The sequence below is a fragment of the Spermophilus citellus genome, assembly GCF_964194105.1.
Source record: "Spermophilus citellus genome assembly, chromosome: 13".
NCBI lineage: Eukaryota > Metazoa > Chordata > Mammalia > Rodentia > Sciuridae > Spermophilus > Spermophilus citellus.
The window spans coordinates 63,190,521-63,212,879 of record NC_138193.1 but is presented as its reverse complement, the minus strand read 5'-3'; the positions used below and the strand labels follow the sequence as shown (position 1 = coordinate 63,212,879).

The 22,359-nt window shown below is 39.8% G+C and overlaps 1 long non-coding RNA gene across 2 annotated transcripts in view; it reads left to right on the top strand.

Annotated features, from left to right (window-relative positions):
* Positions 1-4,166: 4,166 nt before the first annotated feature.
* The window catches only part of LOC308632508, a 75,742-nt gene continuing 57,549 nt past the window's right edge, over positions 4,167-22,359 (top strand). For both annotated transcript variants that reach the window (XR_014018545.1, XR_014018546.1), the window contains exon 1: positions 4,167-4,316. This is a non-coding gene — a long non-coding RNA (uncharacterized lncRNA). The remainder of the gene's footprint in view (positions 4,317-22,359) is intronic.

The window sequence follows — 22,359 nt, the reverse complement described above, 5'->3', positions numbered from 1 at the left end:
AATAAAAACTATAATTTTTTAATGAGGAAAATATTCCCAAGACAAAATGGATTCTTTTGGTAAAATCAGGTCAACAAATGTGACTTTTATGCACCTTCTGGTGCGAAGCTGTGGAGAGAATGTCACCTTCTGGAAAAAGCTGTCAAGGGATATGCCTAGATCACATCATGCCAAACCTTTTGCTTCAGAGCAAAGTGGGCTTCAGACTCATTAGTGCATAAAACCAGTGCTTAGGAGGTGAGCTCTGTGGAGCAAAAAGCAGATGTTAGAATGCTGAATCTGGTGGGGACCTCCAGTTTCTTAAGTCTAACCCCTCTCAGCTGGTAGGCACTGAGGCTGGAGAGGTTATCCATGGTCAGGTCAGGTAACTTCTGGGTTCCCTTATAGAAAAGGACATTAGCCCTATGAAACAGAACTCAGCAGGAAATTTTACACATCCTTTTAAATTTAATCACAGAACAGCATGGCAATAGCAAGAGGGCATTGAATCGATTTTTTTTTTTCCACCGAAGTTCACTGAGAAAAAAATGAGGGGAAAGAGGATGGATAAAGCTCATGGATGTATCCCAGTAAAGATTTACCCATATGACTTTGGGCAGTTCAAAATAAGCTGTGATGGAAAAGAATCTGTCACAGTCAATGACACGGACTCGTAGCCCTCCCTTCTGAGGCTGTGCTCTCCAACAGGGCTGGGTTACAATTCAGAGCCTGTGTAGGTGACCCAGAGTTCTTGGACTTCCAGCCCAGTCTGAATTTCCTAAGGGAAGCTATTACTTATTCAGGCACCACCCTCCCAGAACATCACAGTGACTCATGTGAGGATAGTGGAGAAGGCTGGCAGTCTAAGCAACATGGTTTCCCAAAGCTTGACCTTTCCAGCGGTTACTCCCATGAACAGGGCCAATCAGCAAGTTCTGCCCAAAGAGCAGCCACTGCCCTTAGCTCTCCACCCTAGCTGGGCATCATTCAGTATTTCTCTGATCCCGTGGTCTCACTGCTCTCTCTGGCTCACTGATGAGGTACTACCTCTAGAGGGCAGTTCAAAGCAGAGCTTTTACTGAGTTCTGAAATGGCTGCACTTTGCAGATTTTTTTTTTTTTAAACTGTTCAAAATGTCTTAGTTTGCTTTAGTAAGACAAACCTATGTTCCCTCACAGAATGTCACAATTTTAGCTGCACTCTTGAGCAATTTTCAGAACTCCAGGAGGCAGACCAAATACGTACACAAGTATTTACAAGGAAGAATATGATGACAGCTACTAGAGTGGCAAAGAAAGACAAAGACAAAGAAAGAGGACTCAGAAGGCTGAGGTTCAGCTGAGGTGGTGAACAAAGTTCTTTGAGGCCAATGGCTTTTGAGCTGGGCCTTAAAGGTCACCTGGATTTTTACAGACTGACTTAAGACAGGAGTTGCAGGGGAAAGGATATATGGACAGGAAAATGTCTAAACAAAAGTTTTAGTTGAGAAAGAATGAGTTACCATAGCATAGTAAAGTGAGAAGTTCTGCTGTCTAGAATAGAGGTATCCTATAGCCAAGGTAAACTAGGAAAAGACCACTGAATCTAAGAAACTATGATTTCCGTCAATTGTAAGATGCAATCTAATTTTAGAGACATTTCAATGCCTCTTAAAAAAAATGTTTCTTAGAATTGATGAGACACTTAGCTGGGGTCTTATTGTAGAAGGTCTCGAAAACCAGGTAAGAAATGGGGATAAGAAAGCTTGGGGCTGGGGCTGTAGCTCAGTGGCAGAGCACTTGCTTAGCATGTGTGAAGCACTGGGTTCCATCTTTAGCACCACATGAAAATGAAACAAATAAAGGCAAGCTGTCCATCCACAACTACAAAAAATTAAAAAAAAAAAAAAAGAACAAAGAAAGCTTTTGAGCAGGGCTGTAATGTTGTGCTTTATGATGATGCTGTAGTTGCTGTGGATAACACTGGGGTAGGACGTGCTGTGCAAGAATTACTATGTTAGTACAGGCTCAAGGGAATTAAAGAGGGAGTGGTGGGAATGGGAAGGGTCAGACATGAGAGTCTTTTCCAAGGAAAAAATCAAGTGAGTCAACTTCCCAGACATGGTGACTGAAAGAGGAGACAAAAATGAATTCCAGATGGATAATGAAGAAGAATCTGGTAAGTCTGTCATTTTAATTTATGTTTGTTACTTATTTATACTTCCTAGTTACAATTTTTTTCCTTTCCTGATTTGTGCAAGATGGTAGAGGTTTTGTTATCCCTGTCTTCCCCTATTTATAAAATTTTGATTTCTAAAAGCAAACAAACAAAAACCTCCCAAATAAAAAAAAAAAAAACAACAAATACAAAGAAAAGGGATGGGAGTATATCTCAATGGTACAGTGCTTGCCTAGCATGTGCAAGACCCTGCATTCAATCCCCAACACTGAGAAAAAACAAACAAACAAACTTTTTATTCCCATCTTTATAGTGCTAATGGTGGCCCTTAAAAGTTTAAACCCATGCTTTTACATCAATATCAAAAATTAAGTCATCCATTCTTCAACAGAATGAAAAATTTAGCTGCCTTTCCCCTCGTCTCACACTTATTCCCCCGACTTAAGGCTTTGGTAATAATTTCACATTTGGAATGGATTCATACACATTTCCTATCTAGTCATGGCTCCTATTTGATTGTGCTGTGCAAAAAAAACACCCCCTATAAAAAGAAATTGTTTCAAACCACCAAACATATATTAAAACTTATGGAAACTTCCATCCCAAGCCCTGCTTTGACCTTCAGTTTATGGTTCCTAACTACCTAAATTGAAATGTTCAATTTGCAACACCACCATGATTTCAGTTTCCCTAAAGGTTATTTTTAACTCTACTGATCTTAGAGTTCTCATGGTTGAATTAGCATAATTTTTACCTTAGGACAAATACTTCTAGAATCAAGTATGCAGTTCTCATGGCTGCCCCTTAAGGAAACCACAAAAGATATTCAGAAGGTGTAGAGAGGTACAGTAAAGTTTTTGAAAAGAAAAGGCTGCTGCTGAGTAGGGACCAACAGAAATGATGAGGGCTCTTGAGTTCTAGAAAGCAATGACTTAAGAGGGTCTATGGTTAAAGCTTTGAAAATCAGGAGACAAAAATGAGATACATCAACTGGTAGAATCCCTACAGTAACTTTAGAACAGTTCTTGCAACTTTTAAGAAATAAATTTAGAGAACAATTAAAACTATAGTTTCACCATAGGTAGTTTTGTTAGCTTGTTTTTTCCTCCAAATGGACTTGTTACCCTTTCCTGCCCTGCTCTAATCCTGGGAGACTGACCTTATATGGACAGCATCAACAAATCCCCCTGGCTTCTACTTTATGATTGGGTTTAGTGAGTGGGATGGGGACGAAAGGCACTGTGGCAGGAGACTGGAAGGTGGAGGAGAGGGAATTGGGGTATTTACTCCTCAGCTCTTTCCCTCCCATAGCACCCAAAATTGGCTGAGTCTATCTACCGAATGTCAGCCATCTTATCAAACAGCTCTCTTCATAATCTTTCTGAGGAAAAGCATCTTTGCTTTCTCATTCCAGATTTATGGGCAACAACAGCACCTCACTGTTGCTAAACCCATATACTACTCTGCGCATGCCTTATACATAGTGCCTACTAACTTCTCTCAATTACCTACAGGCAGTATGTCATGTCTTTGCAGACCCATACTGAATCCTGACAGACACTCTAGCAGACCTAGAGATCCTTGTAACTAAGAAATGGTAAGGGTAGAAAATACAAATGTGAAAATGACCATGGATAAAAGAGACTAACCCAGGGCTGGAGTTGTGGCTCCGTGGTGGAGCACTTGCCTAGCACCTGTGAGGCACTGGGTTCGATCCTCAGCACCACATAAAAATAAAATAAAGGTATTGTGTTCATCTACAACTAAAAGAAATATTTTTTAAAAAAAGACTAACCTAATTTGGGGAAGTAGGCCAATATTAGGCCATTTTGAGATTGTATGTTTGAGGTCAAGGGGTACCTATTGGGCTGAATGGTTGTGTGGAAGTAGACTTTCTTTTTAGAGAATGAATGTTTCCACTATCAGTCATCCTGGGAAGCAGATCATCCCCATGTGGGACATGGATTGAAATTACAGACTGTAGGAGGGATTTTGGCCTTTGTGTTAGAGGCCAATTTGGTCCTGGACTTTGAAGTATGGAGAGGCCTGAAGCCAATCAGTGCTGGTGCTGAACTGTCCCCAGGCAGCAGCAACACTGAGCTTCTGTTTTCCTCAGGAACCACAGCAGGAACAATAGCAGTTCAGGGGAAACCAACAGCATATTCTGTGAGAGACTTCAGGTAAGCAAACTGTAGGCCCCAAAGGTATTGCCTCCACATTGTACCCCACCAAAAACTAGGGAACATTATCAAAATGTCCTCTTTGAACCACAGGAAAATATTTCTCTTTCCTGAGACTGAAGTGGGAGTAATAGTAGACATCAGTGGAGAAAACTGGGCCTATGATAATAGAGCTTTCCTGAAGATCAAAGGCTGAGAAGTAGGAGAGAGCTCTCTTATAGAGCCTAACAAGGTAGCATCAGTGAAGTAAGTTTCAGATAGGGTGGAGAACACTTTGAAAGAGTTAAATCTCCAGCAAATGGGCTGGTAGGAGAGAGTGATGCTCTATTTTTGGTATAAACTGGCAGGATGCTTTCCATTGCCATAGACTGGCAGGCTGGGCATCTATGGGTAACAGAAATAGTTTCTAAGGGGTTAGGTAAATCCTATGTCTGGTGAATTAATAGGAGTTTACTGATGGAAGCTGAAACACATTCCTGACCTTTTGAGATTTATACTAGAGAAACCAGGCTTCCCTTCCACAAAACTCCTTTGGTATTGCTGCTGGGTCAGAAAGAGGGATCAGATGGGAATGGCAACATTGATGGATGTTTGTTTTTATTGAGGTTCTGCAATTCATTTTCCCTGTATTAGATAGAGGAATCATTCTTGGGGCTTTCACAAAGTTGATGTGATGCCCTGATTCCTATTTTGGTTTAATAGGCTTAGAATCTTATAAAGGCCAAAAGAATTCTCCTTAGTTGTATGAGCCTTGTGCTTTTACCAAGATCTTGTCCTCTGCTCTGGAAAGAGGAGGAAGAGCACTGTGTGCCCTCTGAAAGGACATCACCTGACAAACCCTAATGTAATGTGGAGACTGGGCTCAGTTTATATGAGCAGCAAATCCAAGCATCATCCAAAAATATTGCTATGCATTATTAACTTGGATCAGATGCATTCTCCAAGATTTTTTAAAAAATATCAAAGTAACATACTGTTTTGTAACAGCTGAAGAAGATAAATCACTAAGAGATGATTTTCATATGAGGAATAATTTTTCCTGTCCTTGGAAAATGTTAATTAAACTTGAGGGCTCTGATGAGCATAGTATCCTTAAGGTGATAACCCTGGGATATGGAAAGATTGAGACTTAAGGTTTTAATATAAATTCTTCTATGAACCAAATCTCCTGAATAAGTTTGAAGCCTGAAGTGCCGGACTGTCTCCTGTCTGCTACAACCAATTATGTACAACTGGGTTTCTCCACAGGTATAATCATTATTCTCAGGAATTTCTGAGCTGCCTCAAGGAGAAGTCTTTTTCAATGGGAAGAGAGTGAGACCCTCACCAGAGTCAATTCTCCCTAATCTGTCCCTATAACATCTGACCAAACAGTGCATCTGCCTAACCCCAAGTTTCCCTGCCTCCCTGTCCTCTTTTGACCTTTCTACTTAAACCTGAAGTCATTTTCTCTGAGAGCATGTGACTCAGGCAGCATAATGTCAGGGATCAGGACTGAACTATTATAGACACAGTGGATTAGCAGCCAAGGAATGATTCCTCTGACTCGGGCTATCTAGGGTTCTCTGAGGATTCATTCTCTGGCAACCAGACCTCTTGGACTATAATAACCTTATAATTCTGAGGAGTAATTCTGAATTACAACATGGCAAGATTCATGATGGATGAGCTCATTTTTCTGGGTGCACTATTTGGGCATGTTATCTCAAATATTATCAATCTCCAATAAAGGGAAGTATTTTTGTTTCTTATTCATTCTATCTTAACTCTGTTATGGTTTCGATTACATGGTACACAATGGCCAGCACAACTTGGTCGAGCATAGAAAATTATAGGGTTGGTGAAAAGTTCTCCTAAGCCTTTTATTGGCACTAGAGGATGGATGTGAGTTACATATTATTCAGGACCCTGCTACACCTACAGTAATAATGTCATAAAAGGAAGGTCTATGAAGACAGTCAGAAAACTGGACATAAGGCATGAATTATTAAAGAACCAGTCTGTTTCTCCAATAGGCAAATAAGTCTTTACATCAATTTGCCCATAACAGACTAGCAGTTTCTAGGAAAACAAGGAGATGTCTTCCTATATGATAATCAAATGAAATTTAATTTGCTAAAATTGGTCAAATATTCAAAGCATAGATCCTTAGGCTCACAGGAAGAAAGGGACATAAACATGAGTTCTGAAACTTCCCCAGAATAAACCTCATCAGAATTGGCTTTCTCATTTAAAGCAGTTCTCTTAATTGACTTTGAGGTTATCAGAGGTAGCAACATGGCCAAAGGGGCATTAGACCTGTGCTGAGTGCATCATCTTAAAGAAACAATATGGCAAAAACTTGACTGGACTTGGAGCTGATTTAAGATTTCCCCTCCTGGTATTTTATGGAGCTTGTGGTTATTGTTGCTGTTGTATTTGGTTCTGACAGTCCCGGAATAGGAGTCAGTTGGATAAAACACTGTCATTGCCAATAATTCTTCAGAAAATTTCCCTTAGGTTCAGAGAGTTGTTCTCCCCTTGCTAAGACAAGTTCATGAGTACTGTGGTTTCCTTCCTTCCTTCCTTCCTTCCTTCCTTCCTTCTTTCTTTCTTTTAGTTGTAGATGGACATGATTGCTTTATTTTATTTATTTGTTTGTGGGGCTGAGGATAGAATCCAGTGCCTCACGTGTACTAGACAAGCACAACATCCCTAGCCCAGTACTGCTGAGTGCCACAGCCTAGTCGGAATGGCCCTTGGCATTTTGCCGGAAGTAATGGTTGAGAGGTGAGCTATTAAGATGATGATATTAAGTTAAGCTGTCTATAATTGCTGTGACTGGATGATGCTGAATTGAAACAGGCTGTGTATTCAATTGTATATAGACCCCTGCTGTCCGCCTCGGGCACCCGCTACTTTGGAGTTCTCGTGGGATTCCTGGGGAGTTCGTGTTGGTGGGTGGAGTTCCAGTGGAGGGAGTTCCCGTTGGTGTGTGGTGTGCCTGGAAGGGCCTAAGTGGGTGGCGTTTGCGTGAGTTCAGAAATAAAGTTTGTTCCTGCTTGAGTGGCTCGTGATTTGTGCCCACCAGACTGCAGCACAGTACAGTGGTTTTCCTTTTAAAAAGTAAATGTAGGGAAATAGTTTCGTAGTTCCCCTAAAGTTTAAACATAAAATTCTTATATGACCTAGTAATTCTTCTCTATGTATCTAAAAAATTGAAACAAATAACACTACACAAATGTTCATAGAAGCACTATTTGCAATAGCCAACAGATAGAAACAACCCAGATATCCATCGAAGATTGAATGGCTAAACAAATTGTGGTTGATATATACAATAGAATATTTTTCAGTCATTAAAACAACTAATGAGGGCTGGGATTGTGGTAGAGCGCTCGCCTCGCACATGTGAGACCCTGGGTTCGATTCTCAGCACCACATAAAAATAAATAAACAAAATAAAGATATTATTAAAAAAAACTAATAAAGTACTGATACATGCTACAGTGTGGATAAACATTGAAAATACTATGCTAAGTGAAAGCCAAAGGTCACACATTGTATAATTCCATTTGCATACAGAAAGATAAACACATCAGAACAGGAAGCAGATCAACAATATCAAGGGCCCTGTGGTTGCAATGGAGTTTCTTTTATAGGGTGATAAAAAATTCTTTTGGAATTTGATGTAGTTGTTGCTTATACAACATTGTGAATGTTCTAAATGTCACTGATTGTTCACTTTGAAGTGGTGAATTTTATGGTAGATGAATTTCAACTCAGCAAATATAAATTGAAAATAAATGCCAAACCAGCACTTTCTTCAATTGTCTATGTTAAGCACTATGCCACTCAGATTATCCTTCAGTCCTAGGCAGTAGGACTATAAGCCCTATAAAGAAAAAACATACCAGCCTTTGATAATGAGACGCTATTTCAGCCACCTGTAACGCCAGATTCATAAAGAGAAGCCTGACAAGAGAGAAATGATATCCAGTCCTCATATTTGTTGGCAGCCATTTCAAAATAGAAGAACCATTCATTTCTCTGACAGCTACAGAGCTCAGGATTAAATTTTTTTATGCTTCACAAAAATGTACTTTCAATAGAAAATTGATATACCAGTTTTTATGAAAAGAAATCTTGCAATTGGTGATCTGCAGAAGAAAAATGACCTATTTCTGTTGTACATTCCTTTGCATTAAAATTTTAATGCAAAGATAAAGGTAAGAATTCTCAGTGTCAGGGGATGTCAGGATTGCCATTCATCACAAAACCAGAAAGGCAAGAAAAATAATTACAACTTTGGGAAATAGATCCAGTGAGGGCTAGAGGAAAAAAAAAACAAAAGAAAGACAATGGTGTGAGAATTTGGTACCTGTAACTTGAGGATGTCACATGTGTTGGTGACCCTCATCCTCCCTGCCCAAGGAAGGAGGAAAATGAGTCTAACTACCCAGGGGGGCTTTTGATTTGGCATTAACATGTTCTTGCTTTAAGAATTTAAAAGGCTGAAATAAGACACTGAGAGAGGCCATAGTTTTTCCTTGGGAGATATTTAAGACTCACTTTTCTCTGGGAAGCAGATGGATCTGGGCTCTGAAGTAACAGTCCATTCCTCTGACCCTAGGATAGCCATAACAGATCAGGAGAGAGCAGGATAAGACAACTCCTTTCAAGTATCTCCATTGACCTTTCTGCCTGGACCTGATGTAATTCCGTCATGATTAACTTCTTGCTGACCTATCTTTAGTGGGAATAAAGATCAGAGTTATGATTTTTTTATAAAGTAATCTTTCAAACAGTAGAAGCTGATTGCAATAAACTCATCTCCATCCATTTAAATTTTCAATTTTCTGGGTTTAAAAAAAAAAACACCTTAATCCTTAACTTTGTTTCTTATAAATCCATTTGATCATCTTTGTGGCATTCTTATCACTGTTTTAAAGCTTTTTATTGTCCTTTGAAATCATCTATATAATTGGGCAGCCAATTTTTAGGAAATAAACAACATTGCTTTCTGAATAAATACACTAAAAATAACAGAACATTTGAGTTGTCTATCCATTTGGCTTAAGGATAGTCACTATTGCTCAGTGGGCCATAGATGAACCCTTGTTTGGGAGAGGTTGGGTTGTGCAGTCTGCAAAAAATATGTTGTATCATTCTAGTAGTAATTAGATGTTTTCATCAAATCAGCATCTTCACACTTCCTTAGATACTGTCTTTTAAAAATAAAGCAATAGTATCAAAGTAAGATTGTAAACTTAAACATTTGAACAACAAGTAATAGTAACACTTGCCTTTATTGCTTTTCTGTGTCTTTAAGACTCAAAGATCGCAGTGATTGACATGCAAAGTCTCTGGACACCTTTTGGTGGGGGAAAAGGTCAGCATGTATATTAATCAACATCATAAGACACACTCAGTTTTTAGAATTCTAGTGTAAAAGCCTCATGCCATAGGCTAGATTTGTTCCTCCAACACTTAAATTTTTACCTTCAAGGAAAATTACAGTGTACCTTTCTTTGGAGTTTCTAACAAAAATTTCAGCTAGATTTTGAGTAATTTAGAAAACCAAATGACCTTTTGAAAAAAACAGGGAAGAATGTATAATTAAATTTATTTTCAAATAATAAATGCAAAACTGAAATTGGTTCATTCTGAAGGGAGAAAAAAGAATATTGTTGGGGCTGAGGATGTGGCTCAAGCGGTAGCACACTTGCCTGACATGCGCGGGGCGCTGGGTTTGATCCTCAGCACCACATAAAAATAAAATAAAGATGTTGTGTCTACTGAAAACTAAAATAAATAAATAAATATTAAAAAATTCTCTCTCTCTCTTAAAAAAAAGAATATTGTCATCTATAGAGCAAGAGATTGACAAGAAAAATGCAATGTAGAATTTAGACATAAGACACAAGATGGGTCTAGCTCAAACCATATTGGAAATCTGATTTTTTTTATATATGAATCTGAGGACTCAATGAATTAGTGTCATTTGTGCAAGGATTGTTATGCCAGATTCATGGGACCCCAATAGACCTCCAGGAGCCGAATCCGATACAATCACACAAGATTCTTTATTGCAAGCTCGAGCCTGGACTCACGACCATTCCCGACACAGGGGTCTCAGGGAGTGAGTCCCAGTCCTTTGTTCAGTGAGATTTTATAGGTTTGGGGGGGGATACTCTACGCATCACAACATCACACAGCAAATCATTCCATACCGCAGGAAAATCAGACAACAACTCTTAACATTGATTAGCACATTCAAGGCGGGAACAAGTTGGGTAGGGGTGATTGGCTAGTACAAGAAGGGGGTTCATTTGAACTGATTGGTTTAGGCCATGAGGGGTGTACGTGCTAAACTACATGGTTTCCCAACATGTTATCAACATCATAAACTACTTGGAGGTCATCTGGCATTCCAGGTATTTTCCCAGTCTTATGCTGATTGGAGTTTGCTAGGGGGGTTGCCATAGGTCCTCACCTAGCCTAACTGAGTCAGGGACACCTGGCGCTGCAGACCTCTTCTGTTATTTACAGACAAACAACTCAGCAGGGTGGGTATGTACTTAGGAGTGCTCTGTGGGTTTTTCCAAGGACAAGGGTCACGCCCCCTTCCTTAGGACAGGCCTTGAGGTAAAAGCTGCTGTTATTTATTTATTTTTTTAAATGGAGTCACATTACTTTCTCAGGATAAGCCAAGAGCTATTCCAGAGGTTAAACCAAGATGAGAACTGACATGGGGAACCTGATCACAGAGCCAAGAGCAGAGCTTCAGTCCAGAACAACATTCAGTTGGGAGCTGAGGCTGTAGCCAGATATCTCAGGCAAGGACAATGTTGGAGAAAGAGTGGGCATTATGAAAATCTCACCTAATGCTTTGATTTTTAGCTTTGAAGACTTGGGTTTTTGTTTGTTTTGTTTTGTTTTGACCTACCCAATGGTAAGGGTTTGATGGTAGTCCCCTAACAGATATGTAACGCATGCGAATGTGACTTTTTGTATGGGAAAAGAATATCCGCAGTTGTAATTGGGTTAAGGGTATTGAGATAGGATCAATCTGGATTATCTGGGTAAAACCTGAATCCAGTGACAGATATCCTTGTAAGAAAGAGAAGAAGATATAGACAGAGAGGCAGAGTCTTCCGTAGTATAGTCACAAACCAAGGAACACCTGGAGCTACCAGAAGACAGGAGAGGTGAGACAAGGTTCTTCCTCACAGCCTTTGGAGAGTGGGCTACTGTCTATCTCTTGAATTCAAATATCTGACTTCTAGAACTAGGAGAGAATAAATCTGTGTTGTTTTAATCCTCCAAATTAGTCGCCATTTGTTACTGCAGTGCTAAAAGATGAATAAACCAATAACACTGTGGTTCTCGATCCAGAACCACATATGATTTTTAAGAGCCCCACTTGACAATTTATCTCTGCAGCCTCCTTCCTAACACACCACACACACACACACACTCACACACACACTCTCTCTCTCTCTCTCACACACACACACACACACACTTTACCTTATTAGTTTAAAAGAAAGGCCCATGGGGTGACAGTTTGGTGTAAGAATCAGGGTTCTAACCAGGGATACGTCTGTGCTCATATCTGCTCTTTGGGTCAATATCCCTTCTGGATACCAAGTTGCAGAACTATTTCTGATACTTATAGGAGTAGCAAAAATAGCAGCTACAGGAAAAATCCATTATTACTTAATAAGTGAGATTTATTTTAAGTATTTTTTCCCTAAAATGTGGCATATAAAATTATGTCATAATTTGGTAATAAGAAGATGTAAAGCCAGGGATCTGATTAACTTGCCTTCTTGAAGATCCCGCGGGGATGACAACCTCTCTTAAGACTAAGTCCAAATTGTCTCAAGAAGGACTATTCTATACACTGGGGCTATCGCATGGATTTTTTTTTACAGTTGCACATACAACTTGATTGAACTTGAGAACAGAAAGTGTCTGGTAATTTGGAACAGTGATAAAGATTTACAAGTTACTCCTGTATATCAAGCTCCCAGTCTTCAATAGATAAATTTATCAACACTAACACCAATTCATAGTTAAATTTAGAATAAAAGTTCTCCACAAGTTGGGATCTTTGTCTGGTTCACTGATGTATGAACAATGCTTGTCACATTAAGTACTCAGTATTTGTTGAATGATTTCAAACTCACTCAAACCTCATTTAAAGAAAATTAAAATACCCAGTATATAACCAAAATGCTTTACTTAAGAACCATGCTTTGAAAGTATTCATGTTATTAGAATTACTCATATTTGTTTCTATGTCATGAACACATTTGAAATCATCAATTATTGAATGGATATCTATGGCCTTTTCTGTAACCTAATGAAGCCCTAAACTATCATCATGCAGGCCAAGACTGCTGGCAACAAATAGGCAGAGTCTTTGATTGCATTTCAAAGTCTAAAGATGCTGTATCTGGGTAACTTATTTTATCATTTCAAATGATCTTATTTACTTTATTGGTACTGAAGATTGAATTCAGGGGATCTATACCATTATAATGCATTCCCAGACCTTTTTATTTTTTATTTTGAGGTTAGGGTCTCAACAAGTCATTTATGGCATCGCTAAATTGCCAAGATTGGCCTCAAAGTTGCCATCCTCCTGCCTCAGCCTCCTGGTCACTGGGATTACAGGTGTGTGCTACCATGCCAAGCTATCATTTTAGACTATTGATATCTTTTCTTGTTTTCATCAGTACTGATAGCTCTTTCTGTTGAAAGAAATGATGTTAGAGGTGGAATCAGGAATGGTTGGTTATTTTCACATGATTAAAAATAACCAATACAGGCTTTCCCAGGAAAATAATGTCACCTCCCCTTTTTCTCATGACCAACTGACAATAACAGAATTTTTTTTTTTTTTAAAGTGCCAGCTCATCAGAACTGGACATATTTTTTTTTTTTTTTTAAGAGAGAGGGGGACAGAGAGAGAGAGAGAGAGAGAGAGAGAGAATTTTAATATTTATTTATTTTTCCTTAGTTCTCGGAGGACACAACATCTTTGTTGGTATGTGGTGCTGAGGATCGAACCCAGGCCGCACGCACGCTAGGCAAGCGCGCTACCACTTGAGCCACATCCCCAGCCCACAATAACAGAATTAAAACAGTGATTCTTCTTGCTTTCTGATAGGGATTCCTTTATATGGTCATTCTAATTTTAGCTCATTGGCTTTTTAAACTGTACTTATGATTGTTTTTATATAGGAGATTGGGCTTGCCCACATTTACTAAAAGACATCCAGATTGGCTACCAGAAAGCAGAACAGGAACAAAGTTTATTTTAATTTAACAGTTGTTCTGGTATTGGAGTTCACCTTACCAAAAAAAAAAAAAAAAAAAAAAAAAAAGGAGCGGGAAACTAACAGCAAGAAGATAAGTGTTAATTGAGCTGCCCGTGTGTCTGTTACCATACCAAGAATAGTCTCTAGTGATCCTAAAATTTAGGATCAAACTGCCTGGGTTCAAACCATGGCTCTGTTCCTTACTAGTGTCCCTAGATAAGTTAGTTAGTTACTCTCTCTGTGCTATGCATAATAATATCTTTATAACAATGAGAGAAAACAAATTGTGACATGAATAGAAAAATAACAGGATTAAGAGAAAGGAGGGATACAAAAATCTATCTGGCATGATTCCTTGATTGCCTCAAGGAATTTATAGACAAGAGGAGCCATAAATTATAATTCAGAGTACTCACTTTAAAAGTATCACTAGAGGAAAGAATCCAAGATAGCAGAATAGAGGAGATCACAATCCTGGCTGCTCTGCGGCATGAAACCAAGAAAGTAGACAGGCAGCCTCTCCACAGGGTGGGTGAACAAAAAGTGGGGGTGGGGTGGGGGGGTGTACTTCACTGGAACCTAAAACTAAACATTCAAAGCAGATCAGGGACACAGGAGGTTGGATATAATAAAATAAGGAAAAAATCCCCAGTAGCACAGCTGCTGCCACAGTCTGGCTGGAAGCTCCAGCCAGAGAGGTCCCTCCGTGAGCACAGTAGAGGGATAAGGGACTTAAAGGAACCCACATTTTGGGGAGGCCTGAGGCCTCTGGGTACAGAGCATTTAGATATCAAGGACATTGCCCTGTGAACCTGAAGGACATGCTGCAGGATATCTATGTGGGGGAAAAGAAGCCCCTGTCTCTCCAGGTGGCATCTGGAGGACAAAAAAAGGAACCATTTTGTCAGTGCAGCATGGGGACTGGCAACGGAGAAAGCTGATCCTGGCAAACCCGAGTTTGGCCTGAAATACAGGCCCAGTAAACACATGCTACATGACATAGAGTGTGCTTAAGTAACCAGAAGAAAATCAAATGGGGAGAGAGGTTTACAAAGGGGACAACTGGTCATGGAAACCTACCCGGCTCTACCCCTCCCCATCCAATTTGACTGTTTTCAGGACCAGCTTGGAGAGACACATATGGCCTAGAACTCTGAAGTGACTGGGCAGGAGAAATTGTTTGGAGACTGAACCCAAGACCTGGAAACATGGGGTCTTCAGGTGACATAGGGGACTAAGAATTGGCTCCACATGACTGAAACCCAGGGAAGCCCTGGAGTAAAGTCCTCCAGCACGGACCAGCGAGTACCCTGAAGTTGTGCTGATTTAAAATCTCCAGACCAATAAGTATTCAGTGAAGAGCCTGGAACCCACCTAAGCCTAAATCCTGCCTCTAGGAACTCTGTCTATGGGATTATGTCTCTCAGTCCAGCAACCCAGAGGATGGAGCATCAACCTCCAGAAGACCCCACGTAAAACTGATGAGAGAAGCTGAGAATATTTTGAACTCCAATAGAAAGAATTCTTTAGCTTTTCATCAAGATTTTTTTTTAAATATTCTTTTTCACTGTTTAATTGTGACTTTAATGGTACATGGATATTTATACAATTTCCTTTTTTTTTCTTCTTATCTCTAGCATTTTTTTAATTGGTTGTTCAAAACATTACAAAGCTCATGATATATCATCTTTCATACATTTGACTCAAGTGGGTTATGAACTCCCATTTTTACCCCCAAAACAAATTGCAGAATCACATCGGTTACACGCTCACATTTTTACATAATGGCACATTAGTGACTGTTATATTCTGCTACATTTCCTATCTCCTACTATCCCCCCTCCCCTCCCCTCCCATCTTCCCTCTCTACCTCATCTGCTGTTATTCAATTCTCTCCCTTGGTTCCCCCCCCCCTTTCCCCTCACAACCTCTTATATGTAATTTTGTGTAACATTGAGGGTCTCCTACCATTTCCATATGCTTTCCCTTCTCTCTCCCCCAACTCGTATCTGTTTAATGTTAATCTTTTCCTCATGTTCTTCCTCCCTGTTCTGTTCTTAGTTGCTCTCTTTATATCAAAGAAGACATTTGGCATTTGTTTTTTAAGGATTGGCTAGCTTCCCTTAGCATAATCTGCTCTAATGCCATCCATTTCCCTGCAAATTCCATGATTTTGTCATTTTTTAGTGCTGCGTAATACTCCATTGTGTATAGATGCAACTTTTTTTTATCCATTCATCTATTGAAGGGCATCAAGGTTGGTTCCACAGTCTAGCTATTGTGAATTGTGCCGCTAAGATCATTGATGTGGCAGTATCCCTATAGTATGCTCTTTTAAGATCCTCAGGGAATAGTCCGAGGAGGGCGATAGCTGGGTCAAATGGTGGATCCATTCCCAGCTTTCCCAGGTATCTCCATACTGCTTTCCAAATTGGCCTTACCAATTTGCAGTCCCACCAGCAGTGTACAAGTGTACCCTTTTCCCCACATCCTCGCCAACACTTATTGTTGTTTGAATTCATAATGGCTGCCAATCTTACTGGAGTGAGAATCTTAGGGTGGTTTTGATTTGCATTTCTCTGACTGCTAGAGATGGTGAGCATTTTTTCATGTACTTGTTGATTGATTGTATGTCCTCCTCTGTGAAGTGTCTGTTCAGGTCCTTGGCCCATTTGTTGATTGGGTTATTTGTTATCTTATTGTTTAATTTTTTGAGTTCTTTGTATATTCTGGATATTAGGGCTCTATCTGAAGTGTGAGGGGTAAAAATTTGTTCCCAGGATGTAGGCTCTCTATTTACCTCTCTTATTGTTTCTCTTGCTGAGAAAAAACTTTTTAGTTTAAGTAAGTCCCATTTGTTGATTCTTGTTATTAACTCTTGGGCTATGGGCGTCCTATTAAGGAATTTGGAGCCCAACCCCACAGTATGTAGATCGTAGCCGACTTTTTCTTCTATCAGATGCAGTGTCTCTGATTTGATATCTAGCTCCTTGATCCATTTTGAGTTAACTTTTATGCATGGCGAGAGAAAGGGATTCAGTTTCATTTTGTTGCATATGGATTTCCAATTTTCCCAGCACCATTTGTTGAAGATGCTATCTTTCCTCCATTGCATACTTTTAGCCCCTTTATCAAATATAAGAAAGTTGTAATTTTGTGGATTGGTCTCTGTGTCCTCTATTCTGTACCATTGGTCCACCTGCCTGTTTTGGTACCAGTACCACGCTGTTTTTGTTACTATTGCTTTGTAGTACAGTTTGAAATCTGGTATCGCTATACCTCCAGATTCACACTTCCTGCTTAGAATTGCTTTTGCTATTCTGGGTCTTTTGTTTTTCCCTATGAATTTCATGATTGCTTTATCTATTTCTACAAGAAATGCCGTTGGGATTTTGATTGGTATCGTATTAAACCTGTAGAGAACTTTGGGTAATATCGCCATTTTGATGATGTTAGTTCTGCCTATCCATGAAGAGGGTACATTTTTCTATCTTCTAAGATCTTCTTCTATCTCTCTTTTTGGAGTTCTGTAGTTTTCATTGTATAAATCTTTCACCTCTTTTGTTAGGTTGATTCCCAAGTATCTTATTTTCTTTGAGGATATTGTGAATGGAGTGGTTTTCCACATTTCCAATTCAGAAATTTTGTTGCTGATATACAGGAATGCCTTTGATTTATGCATGTTGATTTTATATCCTGCCACTTTGTTGAATTCATTTATTAACTCTAGCAGTTTCTTTGTAGACCCTTTTGGGTCTGTTAAATATAATATCATGTCATCTGCAAATAGTGATAATTTAAGTTATTCTTTTCCTATTTTTATGCCTTTAATTTCTTTTGTCTGTCTAATTGCTCTGGCTAGTATTTCAAGAACTAAATTGAATAGAAGTGGTGATAGAGGGCATCCCTGTCTTGTTCCAGATTTTAGAGGGAATGCCTTCAGTTTTTCTCCATTTAGGATGATGCTACCCTGAGGTTTAGCATATATAGCTTTTACAATGTTGAGGTAAGTTCCTGTTATCCCTAGTTTTTCTAGTGTTTTGAACATAAAGGGATGCTTTTTCTGCATCTATCGAGATGATCATATGGTTCTTATCTTTAAGTCTATTGATGTGGTGAATAGCATTTATTGATTTCCGTATATTGAACCAGCCTTGCATCCCAGGGATGAATCCTACTTGATCGTGGTGCACAATTTTTTTGATATGCTTTTGTATTTGATTCACCAGGATTTTATTGAAAATTTTTGCATCCAAGTTCATTAGAGATATTGGTCTGTAGTTTTCTTTCTTTGAAGTGTCTTTGTCTGGTTTCGGGATCAGGGTGATGTTGGCCTCATAGAATGAATTTGGAAGAGCTCCTTCTTTTTCTATTTCTTGAAATAGCTTGAAAAGTATTGGTATTAATTCTTCTTTGAAGGTTTTGTAAAACTCAGCTGTATACCCATCCGGTCCAGGGCTTTTCTTGGTTGGTAGTCTTTTGATGGCTTCTTCTATTTCTTCTTTTGTTATTGGTCTGTTTAAATTGTGTGTGTCTTCCTGACTCAATCTGGGCAGACCTTATGACTTAAGAAATGTATCGATATCTTCACTATCTTCTATTTTATTGGAATATAGGGTTTCAAAATACTTTCTAATTATCTTCTGTATTTCTGTAGTGTCTGTTGTGATATTGCCTTTTTCATCCCATATGTTAGTAATTTGAGTTCTCTCTCTTCTTCTCTTCGTTAGCATGGCTAAGAGCCTGTTGATCTTATTTATTTTTTCAAAGAACCAACTTTTAGTTTTATCAATTTTTTCAATGGTTTTTTTGTTTCAATTTCATTGATTTCTGCTCTAATTTTAACTATTTCTTGTCTTCTACTACATTTGCTGTTGTTTTGCTCTTCCTTTTCTAGGTTTTTGAGGTGTAGTGTGAGTTCATTTATTCGTTGTTGGGTTTTTTTTTCTTTTTTTGAGGAAAGAACTCCAAGAAATGAATTTCCCTCTTAAAACTGCTTTCATTGTGTCACATAGATTCCGGTATGTTGTGTCTGTATTGTCATTTGTCTCTAAGAATTTTTTTATCTCCTCCTTTATGTCTTCTGTAACCCATTGATCATTCACTAACATATTGTTCATTTTCCATGTGATGTAAGATTTTTCCTTCCTTCTTTTATCATTGATTTCCAGTTTTATTCCATTATGATCAGATATGGTGCATGGTATTATCTCCATGCCTTTATATTTACTAAGAGTTGCCCTATGGCATAATATATGGTCTATCTTTGAGTAGGATCCATGTGCTGCTGAGAAGAACGTGTATTCACTTGATGATGGTTGATATATTCTATATATGTCAGTTAAGTCTAGGTTATTGATTGTGCTATTGAGTTCTATAATTTCTTTATTCAGCTTTTGTCTAGAGGATCTAATGGCGAGAGCGGTGTGTTGAAGTCACCCATAATTATTGTGTTGTAGTCTATTTGACTCTTGAACTTGAGGAGAGTTTGTTTTATGAATGTTGCAGCACCATTGTTTGGTGCATACAAATTGATAATTGTTATGTCTTGTTGGTAGATGGTTCCTTTTAACAGTATATAGTGTCCTTCTTTATCCCTTTTGATTAACTTAGGTTTGAAGTTGATTTTATTCGATATGAGTATGGCCACTCCTGCTTGTTTCTGAGGGCCATGTGAGTGGTATGATTTTTCCCAACCTTGTACCTTCAGCCTGTGTATGTCTTTTCCTATCATATGAGTCTCCTGAAGGCAGCATATTGTTGGATTTGTTTTTTTGATCCAGGTTACTAGCCTATGTCTCTTGATTGGTGAGTTTAGGCCATTAACATTTAAGGTTACTGTTGAGAGCCACAGCCAAAGGGGCTCCAGCAAACTTCCAGCTGCCAGCAAACTTCCAGCTGCCAGCTGATTATTGGCTCACAGCGGCCCCAGCAACATCTAGCTGATTGGCTCCTCTGCGGTGATGTTCATTGGGCTGTTTCCCTGCCCTTCAGACTGCCAGCTGATGATTGGCTCACAGCGGCCCCAGCAACATCTAGCTGATTGGTTCCTCCACAGAGCTGCTCATTAGGGGACTTCTTTGGCTCCTCCCACGCGACCCAGCCAATCAGCCTCAAGAGCAGGAGGATTGTGGGAGGTGGTGAGGTTTGTGTGGGGGGAGAGGCTTGTGGGAAGCCAGTGGTGGCAGTTGGGCTCTGAGGGTTTTTTCCTGAGGAGCTGTTTTGTTTGGTGTTTGTAGTTCTAAAAATAAAGTTCGTTTCTTTTGACAAGTGGCTCCTGAATTGTGCCCAGCCAGACTGCGGCAGGTTACAATTGAAATATGGTTTGTATTTCCAGTCATGTTTATTTGTTTATTTATTTTAGTTTGGCTGTTTTTTACTTTTTGGTTATTTCCCCCCCCCTTTACTGAGATACCTCCCACTGTTAGTTTTGGGCACTATTTTTCAATTCCTCTTCTTGTAGTATTTTGCTCAAAATGCTTTGTAGTGCTGGTTTTCTGGCTGCGAATTCTTTTAGCTTTTGTTTATCGTGAAAGATTTTAATTTCATTGTCAAATCTGAAGCTTAATTTTGCTGGATACAGTATTCTTGGTTGGAATCCATAATTTTTCAGCGTTTGAAATACATTGTCCCAGGATCTTCTCGCTTTCAAAGTCTGTGATGAAAAATCAGTCGTTAACCTAATTGGTTTACCCCTGAATGTAATCTGCCTCCTTTCTCTCGTAGCTTTTAATATTCTCTCCTTGTTCTGTATGTTGGCTATCTTCATAATTATATGTCTTGGAGTTGGTCTATTATGGTTTTGAATGTTTGGGGTCCTGTAGGCTTCCAGGATTTGGCAATCCATTCCATCTTTCATCTCTGGGAAGTTTTCTAGAATTATTTCATTTAATAGGTTGTCCATTCCTTTGGTTTGAATCTCTATGCCTTCTTCTATCCCAATGACACTCAAATTTCTTTTTTTATGACATCCCATATCTCTTGAATAGATTGCTTATGAGATTTAAGCATCTTTTCTGTGTTGACTATATTCTTTTCAAGTTGATAAACTTTGTCTTCATTATCTGATGTTCTGACTTCTACTTGATCTCGTCTATTTGTAATATTCTCATTCGAGTTTTTAATTTGGTTTATAGTTTCCTGCATTTCTAGGATTACTGTTTGATTTTTTTAAAGATCTCTATCTCCTGGTAAAGCTCGTTCTTTGCCATTTGAATTTGTTTGTTTAATTCGTTTTCAAAATATACTTTCATTGCTTGGACTTGCTGTCTCATGTCTTCTCTAATATTCCTTTCAATCTGAGTTAGGTATGCCTTGAGTTCTTTCCCTATCCATGTTTCTGATGCTTCTAGGTCCTCCTGTAGATTTAAGTTGTCCTGCATTGTTTGTACTCCTTTTTTTCCTTATTTTTTCATGATGTTCACGTTACTTTCCAGCTCTATTTGATTGCTGTGTTTCTGCTCTCTTCTATAGATTTGTTTTGGTTTTGTATATCTCTGTTGTCTCTCCTTTGTGTTGGTCGACTATGCCTGCTAAAGTGGATTCTGCTGGGAAGGAATTCTTATGGCCGAGCTCCAGTGACGTCACCTCTCTGCTATGGCGGGCCCCAGGCTCCTTGCCAGGGTGTCCGAATGTGGGGGTGGGACTGGACTGTCTCTGGTTGGTTTCAGCTCCCGGTCGCTGGCGGGCTTGCGGTCTCCAGCCGCCCAGGCGCAAGGGCAACAGGCCGGGTGTCGCTGGTGGGCGGGCAATCTCTAGCCACCCAGTTGTGCGGGCAGCGGGTGGGCTGTCACCAGCGGGCGGGCCGTCTCCAGCTGCCCAGTCGCGCGGACAGCCTGCGGGCGATCAGTCGCCGGTGGGGGGGCGGACTCCAGCCGCCCAGTTGCGCGGGCAGCCGGTGGGCAATTGGTTGCCGGCGGGCGGGCAGTCTCCAGCCGCCCAGTGGCTCGGGCAGACGGCCGGCTGTCGCCGGCGGGTGGGCGATCTCTAGTTGCCCAGTTGCGCGGGCAGCGGGTGGGCTGTCGCCGGCGGGCGTGTGGTCTCCAGCCGCAGAGTCGCGAGGGTCTGGCCTCTAGTCCCCTGTTTTCTCCTGCTAGACCAGATTTCCCCTGAGTGATGCCTCTTGGCAGTTCAAACTGTACTATCGGCCTGCCGTTTGCTGGGTGTGGAGGGTGGTGGCTATTGGGAACCCCGGCACTCTATTGTTTTGATTTTTTTCCACTTGCCCCTCCCCTAGCACTGGCAAGACAGGTTTCTTTTTCGCCGCTGATGGGAGGGGGAGTTGAAGGTCAGGTGTCTCTAGCTTTCCCCGTGTCTTTATGCAGGCTCGCTCTGATAATCCCTCCTCCGGAAGCCTAGGAGAGATTTTATGCGAATTCCCTGCTGTGTGGGAGATGAGCTGAGTAACACACACCTGTTTTATTGTTGCAATCTGTCGGAGACTGGCGGTGGTTACGTCAGCTCTCCAAGATGGTGGCTGCTGGTTTCCTTGGTGGAGTTTCTTGGTGGATCTCTAGCATTTTTGAAGTCAGTTATTTTACATGGATTAGTTTTTTATGAACTAGGATGTTTGATTAGTATATTTTAGTTTTGTTTATATTCCTTTACTTTTAATTTTTTATTTAAATTTTTGATTTATATATATTTTTCTCCAACCTATTTTCCTTGATTCTCTCTTTTCTTCTAACAGCCAATCTCATTGTTCTCTCACTCTTCCTTTAATTTTTTACTTC